An 8,980-nucleotide genomic window follows, 5' to 3' on the forward strand; every position below is an offset into this window, starting at 1 on the left:
CGGCCCTTCTGCGGGTGTATGAGCTGAGCAAATGATAAATAACACTTTCTCCTGTGAAGAAGAAAAGTGACATGAAAAAGACTGAAAATTAAAACTGGGTTAGACTTTATAGGAAAATTAGAAACCATACTGTTTTTCTGGGATGTGTCTATTGCTGGAGCGGCTGAGAAGGGACCGCTGGCACTATACAGTACTAGTACATTTAATAATTTACATTTAATCATTTAGCAGACGCTTTTATCCAAAGCGACTTACAAAAAAGGGGAGAGCAATAGAAGCAACGAAACAAACAAGGCCAACAACCTGAAAGAGCTGTAAGAAATCTCAATTAATTAGCACAGTACACAAATATTTTTAAAAAAAATTTTTATAGCCAGCTACAACAAATACTCACGTACGCAAAATACAGAACACTGGATTTTGATAGCTATGATAACAACCCATTAGGACTAAGGCTGATGCCCCAACTGTACCTTTAGAGGCCAAATAAAAGCCATCACTGACGCCTCGAGGAGTTTGTTTTGACACATGTGCTGGACGGAGAGCACTGACACATCAGATGTACTTTTAAAACACAGACAATTTGATGACTACCGATAATTTGTCGCCTAGATTCTGCATTAGGCCAAGTCAACACCTTAAACTCGTTGTTGTGCTCCTCAAACCATTCCTGAAGCATTACTCTGCTGGAAGAGCCACAGCCACCAGGGAATATCAATTCCATGAAAGCGTGAACATGGTCTCAGCAATGCTTAGGTAGGTGGAGCGTGTCAAAGTAACATCCACATGGATGGAGGACCCAAGGTTTCCCAGCAGAACATTGGCCAAAGCATCACACTGCCTCCGCCGGCTCGCCTTCTTCCTATAGTGCATCCTGGGGCCATGTGTTCCCCAGGTAAGCCACACACACACACCCGGCCATCCACGTGATGTAAAAGAACACGTGATTCCTCAGACCGGGCCACCTTCCTCCATTGCTCTGTGGTCCAGTTCTAATGCTCACGTGCCACTGTTGGTGCTTTCGGCGGGGTCAGGGGTCAGCATGGGCACCCTGACTGGTCAGCGGCTATGCCGCCCCATACACAACAAACTGAGCTGCTCTGTGTATTCTGACAGCTTTCTATCAGAACCAGCATTAACTTCTGGAGCAGTTTGAGCTCCAGTAGCTCGTCTGTTTGATCGGACCACACGGGCCAGCCTTCGCTCCCCACGTGCATCAATGAGCCTTGGCCGCCCATGACCCTGTGGCCGGTTCTCCACTGTTCCTTCCTTGGAGCACTTTTGATAGATACTGACCACTGCAGACCGGGAACAGCCCACAAGAGCTGCAGTTCTGGAGATGCTCTGACCCAGTCGTCTAGCCGTCACAATCTGGCAGTTGTCAAACTCCTCAAATCCTTACGCTTGCCCATTTTTCCTGCTTCTAACTCATCAACAACAGGACAAAATGTTCACTTGCTGCCTAATGGGTCCTGCACACTGTGCGATTTTTCAAAATCCTTTGCGAATGTCCCTTGTCAGACTGTACGAACATGATCCCCAATGTAAGCCATGCCACACTGTAAGATCTCAGTTGGCATTAATGTCAGACTGTACGATAGTGAAGGCACGTTAAAAACGGACGCGCGAAAGAAAACTCGTCCAGAGCTTTATATCAATGAACCGTTCGGTGACGGTGAGCAGCATTACACGCGGGACTGAAATGACGGCTACAAAGAAATCTCTAGCTCTCGTTTTGGTCATAGTTTGTCTTGAAAAACGGAGATATTTGACTCTCGTTGTAGGAGAAGTCACACTGCAGGATTGTGTGCCAAATCTTCTGACACTGCCAGAATTTCGTCTGAGGTAAAATTTGATCGCAGCACTCATTAATCGGCTGCTGGTGAACATGTCAAACTAACGACCAAAGACGTCAGATTTTAGCCTAGGATCAGAGGAATCTTTTAGGATTTGCTAAATTTGTCTCAGACGTCCAAATCGTGGCCAAAATCGCACAGTGTGCACTCGGCTTAATATATCCCACCCACTAACAGGAGCCGTGAGAAGAGATCATCAGTGTTCACAGGGGTCATAATGTTATGCCTGAATGGTGTATATTCATATTTATATATTTATTTTATTTAACACATTTTCATAGTTCAGGGCTGTTTAAAAAAAACAAAAAACAAAACCCACTGTTTTTTTTATCCAGAATCCGTTTTAAAAACGAACAGTTGATTAATCGGTTATCGGCAAGTGCGGCCCAACCTAGTTATCCAACCCATTCTCACTCCCAAGGCGTCAAAAACCGAAGCATGGTCAAGTGCCTTCCGCGTCACAATAAAGACACTAAAGGTGCCCCAAGGCGTCATGTTTCGACGCGCTGGGTGTTCCATTCATTTCAGTGAGAAACCTTTGGCGTCATACACAGACGCGCTGGGTAGGCTATTAGTAATGTTATCGTCATGGTGAAATTGTATTAGTTTATAATTTTGCCATTATGACATGTTGGAGTGTGTTTTTCAATTTAATCAGCAAGCATAATTTTATTTACATTTATTTTATTTACGCTATTTAGACATGCTTAACATGTAACCCAACCCCATCTCTAAACCTACCCATTTGTCTGAACATGATATAAAACACAGGATATAACACACGACTGCATCCACGAGTTATTCAAAAAAGTTAAATAATCCAAGTTTTCCGAGGCCAAACGATTGATTTGTATGAAGAAAATCCCCAAAAGCGATCAGCCTCTCCATCCGCCGAAGATCATGAACAAACACAATCAAATTTCAAATATTGGCGCCGGTTACGTCAGATTTCCTAGAGAAATGTCATTGGCTCTCGTGTGTCTTGTGACCGATTGCGTCATGCTCAGGAGTCTTTTGAATTATTTGAATGAGAAATGAATGAGTTCGTTCACGGGGCAGCGGGATCATCATTTCAGCGATTAAAACATCAAGATCAACTCTGTTCTTCACATGAAGATATCGTATGACTTCAGAAGACTTGGAATGCAACATGAGTTAATACTTTTATACTGCTTTGGTCATTTTTTGCAATAAATACCTGTGTCTGTACATTTATTTGCCTGTTATGTGTTTTATATTGTTTAGATATGGGTAGGTTTAGGGTAGGAGTGGAGTTAGTTGCTCCAAAATATAAAAGTAGCCTTTAAATATTAATAAAATCATGTCTGCTTTTATAAACGCAAATAATTAAATGCGTCTGTTTATGACGCCAAATGTTTATCATTGTAATGAATGGAGCACCCAGCGCGTCGCAAAATGACGCCCAGGGGCACCTTTAGCGTCTTAACTGTGACGCGGAAGGCACTTGACTATGCTTCGGATTTTGACGCCTTGGGAGTGAGAACGGGTTGAGTTATCCGTATCAGTAAAATCGGCCGATAATTTATAACTTGCACAGTATACATTTAATTAGAGCTAAATTCTTAAAAGGATTCCATAATGGAACCCCTAAAATGTTCTATATATGAAGCGCCTGACAGAATCCTTTAAGGCTCTATGTAGAACATTTTATTCTAAGAGTGTGTGTGCAATAAAACAGTCCATATTTGCCATAGAAATACTACAGATTTATGGGTAGTGTTAGCACATTGCCAAAATGTATCAGTAATATTCTAGTCTCTAGATCTGGCTTAAATCCAGGGGATTTCTCCTGCTCTCTTTATTGATTTAGAAAAAGTAGTAGCACGAGCAAATACAATATCATTCAATCAGAAAGGCAATCGTTACATGCTCCAAGCACAATAAAGTACTAAGTAGCCCATTCAAATATGCACGGCACACAGTGTGTGTTTGCTCTTATCCGGTTCTTAGATAAACAGTTTGACAGCTGACAGTCCCAGATGAACCCCCGGGTCTCTTCTGCATCCGTCTATGAACATACAAAGAGATTTGTTCGGAATAGACGAGTGAGGATTTCAGCATGAATGGCTCTCTACTGCTGTGACAATGTCCACCTCTTTTGATATAAAACAGACATATTTACTCCTCTGGGGTTTTGCATTTCAAATAGACACTGCAGGGAATGATTCTTCATGTAGACGGCGTGTTGAACAAAAGAAAACAGGTGCTTTCAAGCATCCTTCCCCTGATTGCCTAATTAGAATGTAGGCAAGAAAATGTGCGTGTTTCGTGCGTCTTGGACTCCTCCTCAGGAAGGCAGAGCCAGGCGTCTTTGTTTACAGGGGCTTGTCATCTGTTTGATGCAATGCTTTGCTGGAGTACACCCTCGAGAGCTGCTCTGTGCACCAGGCAATGATTGCATTAAGATGGGGCACAACTACGCTACACACGCTGCTTATGCAACAAAAGATAAAAAAATAAAAAACAAGAAACAAGCTTCTGCTCTCTGCCAACCCACCCCATTAATGGCCCCGCAGAAGCCTGGGTAATTACACACACAAACAAACAGTACAAACTCATTATTCTTCCTGGAGTGAAGTGCACACAAGTTGATGCGGTCGCACTGACAGTCAGTCGAACAGGTTCTGATCTGTCAACACTTCAGTATTAACAGAATTGGGATATGGCACAAAATGCCACTCTGAGAAGAGGTAAAAGTACAAACAAATGTTTAATCACACTTCCACAATGCCTGCAGTCACAAACAGGAAGAACAAGAAATGGCATTCTTTGGGTAAACTTTACTTCAAAAGATTGTCTTTTGTACTCATTATCCTTTAGATTGAATGTTAACCAATCACTCATTTTTATTATTAGGCTATATAATTATCTAATAAAGGCCAGAATATTTCCCCTTTAAGTGTTCCCTGTAGTGACAACTACAGCTGATAAGCATTATAGTCTTAAAATATTAGTATCACTGCCATCTGATGGCTAAAGCTTGCCAATGCAGTTCCAAAAAGATGTTTTATATATAAAAAAGAAATGAAAATATTCCTGTTTCCCAGTTGTAGGAGAGTCTAGAGCAGTGGGCCTTTAAAGCAGGGGTCCGGGGCCCTAGAAAAACCTCCAAGAGAGCATAAAGAGGAAAAACTAAAAATCAAGTTCCCTATTGTAACTCACCCTTTCAACTGTCTATGAGGAACCAGGATTCTCAATGTCCCTAATAATAAAATTCCTAACTTTAAAAGTGAGACCTGAAACCGTCATGTACATTGGAGGTTTTTCTTCATTTCCCCAGGCTCTAAAACATTGTATTGACCAGAAATGGTAATAATAGAGTAAAAGACTATAGAGTTTTGAATATTATTGTGGACGATGGGGGACGTTGGAGTCAAAACTGTAGAGAAAGAATGACCTAGAGGGAGTTTTCATTTTGTTTGGTTTCTTTTCGTGTATGAACTGATACACAACCAAACTGTTACAATCCCACAACCGAACACAATGAACTGTTCTGTCTCTCATAGCCCCATTTTCATTCACATCCGATTCCCATCAGGTGTCTAACCTGACCAAGGTAAATCACTTCACCAAAAAAATTGAAAAATGTCATTAATTACTCCTACATAAAATACAAGAAATAAAAATAAATAAAAGAAATGCGACATTTCTGACCCTCCATAGACTGCTACGCGACTGACACTTTATCATTTTAAAGAGATCATAAATTAATCCATTTCAATCAAGTGGTTTAGTCCAAATTTTATAGAGACTTGATCGCATTATATGATGAACAGATTGAATTTAGGCTTTAATTCACAAATAAACCTTTATCATACATTTCTGAAGCACCAACCTGTGTAACACGAGAATGCATTTACCACAACTGATGTGTGAGTTGATGAATATTTATACGTGAATAAAGGCAGCGGCGTAGCACCAAATTTTGGGCCCTGGTTACAAACCATCTTGCTGGGCCCCCGTACCAAATACCATAGTGATACCAATGGGTGGGGTATTGCATTTTATCATAAAAACACTTAAAATGTAAACAAACTAAGCCATTTGTACATAAATTCTCTACAAATGTTAGTGCATGTATATGTATAGAAAAAAGGCCTAACTTAAATCTGTTCATCATAAAAGCCACAGAGTCTCTAAAAAAGGAGGAGGGCAACATTTGTTACAAAATCAGCGCTGCTTTTAAATTCACAGCCGTCTCCAAGAACCATCAATTTCACCATGCATTGATTTTTAATTGCATGTACGTATATCTGTATATATATATATATATATATATATATATATATATATATATATATATATATATATATATATATATATATATATATATATATATATATATATATATATATATATACATATATATATATATATATATACATATATACATACATATATATATATATATATATATATACATATATACATACATATATATATACATATATATATATATATATATATATATATATATATATATATATACATATATATACATATATATATACATACATACATATATATATATATATATAAAAGCGTATTTATTCCTTTTATATATAATTGAACTTGTTTTAATATATTTGCACTTGTGCACATTGTGTTATTTGTTTATTGTATGATTTTATTAATGCTTAGTAATTGTGTGTTACTCTACGAGGCCTTGTTAATTGCCCCTTGGGGAAAAATAAAGATGTTGAATTGAATTGAAACAACATAATAAAAGTTGGAGGGACAGAAATCGCTCTGATTTTATTTTAATATCTTCATTTGTGTTTCTAAGTTGAACAAAGTCTTACGGGTTTGGAATGACATGACCTGAGGGTGAGTAAATGACTTTTGGGGTGAACTAACCCTTTAAATAAGACACAGGAGATTCTGTAATGAAGAGCTCTTCAATGTGTGTGACAGTAAAAAAATAGTCTTGAGCAGCAGAAAGTCTGGATGACTTTGACTCATATTCAGCCCTATGCTTGAGGGCCTTCAGAAATGCATTTCCAGATTAGAAGACATATTTTAAATTGGGGCTATTTTTCCATTGTGAGGTCAGAGGCCAGCTTGCCATTTTCCTTCAGTACATGCCATATTACTGGAGGTACAAGAGGATATCATGTATCATTTATTAGACCTTTTGGATTGCCGGAGGTCATGTATTTCAGAGAGCAGCTTTTCTGAGTTCTTTCAACAAGGACAAATTTGAATTTAAAACTAGCAAACAGCAACGCCATTCATGGGTTTATGTGCGTGCATCTATTATGCTTTTAGAGAATACTCTACATTTCTGTGATCGGTGAAAGCATGAAGTTAATGTAGTGTTCATCTAGTCAGTATTTACATACTTCAAATACTATTAAATGCTTTATAGCTGGGAACATATTTCTACCGGCTGCTCTGTAGCTGATTATTTTTTGGATTTTCGCATGCTAACCTTGCCCGATTCCAAAGTTAAATGCATCACAAAAATTGAAAAGCAAAAGAAAGCTTATTTTGGCTTCTTACCCTATAAAAACAGCAAACAAATAAAATAAATAATAATAATAAAAATGCATGCATAATATAAGTTGAACATACTGTATTCATGATTTGAGCTTCATCATCTGAATGGCACACTGTCCTATCATAATAAAGTGAGTAAATCAAATCATATCACATTATGTGAGCTTAAACAAAACAGTATATAATTCAGGAACATAATGTGCAGATGTGCAACCTCAACTCAATTTTACTAGTTGTCTACTGATAAAATTGCAAAACCGTCTTTGCATACAATTCACTGCAGTCTCGAGCTGAGACAGTAAAATACTAACAACTTTCATTCCTTGTCGCAAAAATTATGATGATAGGGAATGTTATCAATTAATGAAGATGTACTTTTTGCATGTTTTCTCAAACATGACCTCAGAATTTTTTTACCATAGTGCATGATTTGTAAAACTTTTTTTAGATGTTTGCATTACATTTTTAGGTCCAAATGTGTGGCTTTTCTGATATAGTAAACAACTGGTACAGCATTTCACATGAGATGCGAAGTGTTTGTGTACAGGAAACACAAGTCATAATGTCAAAGACTAAGAGCTAAAATGGCATGGTTGCTTCAGCAAATGCGTTTTTATCTCATGTTTGATTTTGTCAATACCATCAGTTATGTTTAGTGATGTGATAGAGCTTTGACCTTTTCCTGAACTGCACAGATACGTACAAGGCCAACATAATAAAAGTTGCCAGATTTACTTTGGTCTATTTCAGATAAAACCACACATGCTTTTAGAGCCACTTTCTGGATATTTGACTTTGAAAGTGCGACCAAATGTTCAACAAGACAACATAATATCATTCTGCTGAAATGATGCCGCAGGCATGTTTTCCCAATGAGCCTGGGCTGTTCAAAACAGAAAGAATACATATTAAAACACTTATTACTATTTAGCAAACAAACAAACAATTAAAATGAACCAAGAGAGCAACGCTTGAAAATATAGCTTTACTTAAGGCCAAATTCATTTCTTTTCAGTGGCACACTATAGATCTCATTTAGTGAACTCTCAAATCAGCTCTAAGGCACCTGAAATTAGAGATAATGGCATGATGATAATGATATTTGTTCTTTAGCATAATAGCACCGAGGTCAGGATCGGCTGTTCAGAGTATTAAATCTCACTCCATTTACTTTGAAGAAAAAAAGACAGAACACCATCTGAAGGTAATGAAAGAAAGAACAGGAGATTGCTGAAGAGGTTTTGTTAGATTTATATTCAATATACGACTAATGGAGAGAGGATTTAAAGGAAAATTATTAATAAATTCTTCTGAATGCTTCAGAAAGTAGCACAACCGAATATTTATTTAATAATAACAAATAGAGCTGCAAGCAGTGATTAAGGGTGCGTCCTTTGATTAACACGGGTCCTCTGATGAGAAGAACCAGGTGTGCTTTTTGTGTGGTTTTTCTAGCATTTTCGAAACATGCTCGTCGGACCAAATATTGATGAGGCACTTCCTCGTTGCTCCACGTTTGCCCTCTAACGTACATTATTCATTTTGGATACACCGATCTTTCTGCGTCTTCAAATCAGCTGACTATGCGTCGCAACTTGTGACAT

Source organism: Pseudorasbora parva, chromosome 11 (genome assembly GCF_024679245.1).
Source record: "Pseudorasbora parva isolate DD20220531a chromosome 11, ASM2467924v1, whole genome shotgun sequence".
Classification (NCBI taxonomy): domain Eukaryota; kingdom Metazoa; phylum Chordata; class Actinopteri; order Cypriniformes; family Gobionidae; genus Pseudorasbora; species Pseudorasbora parva.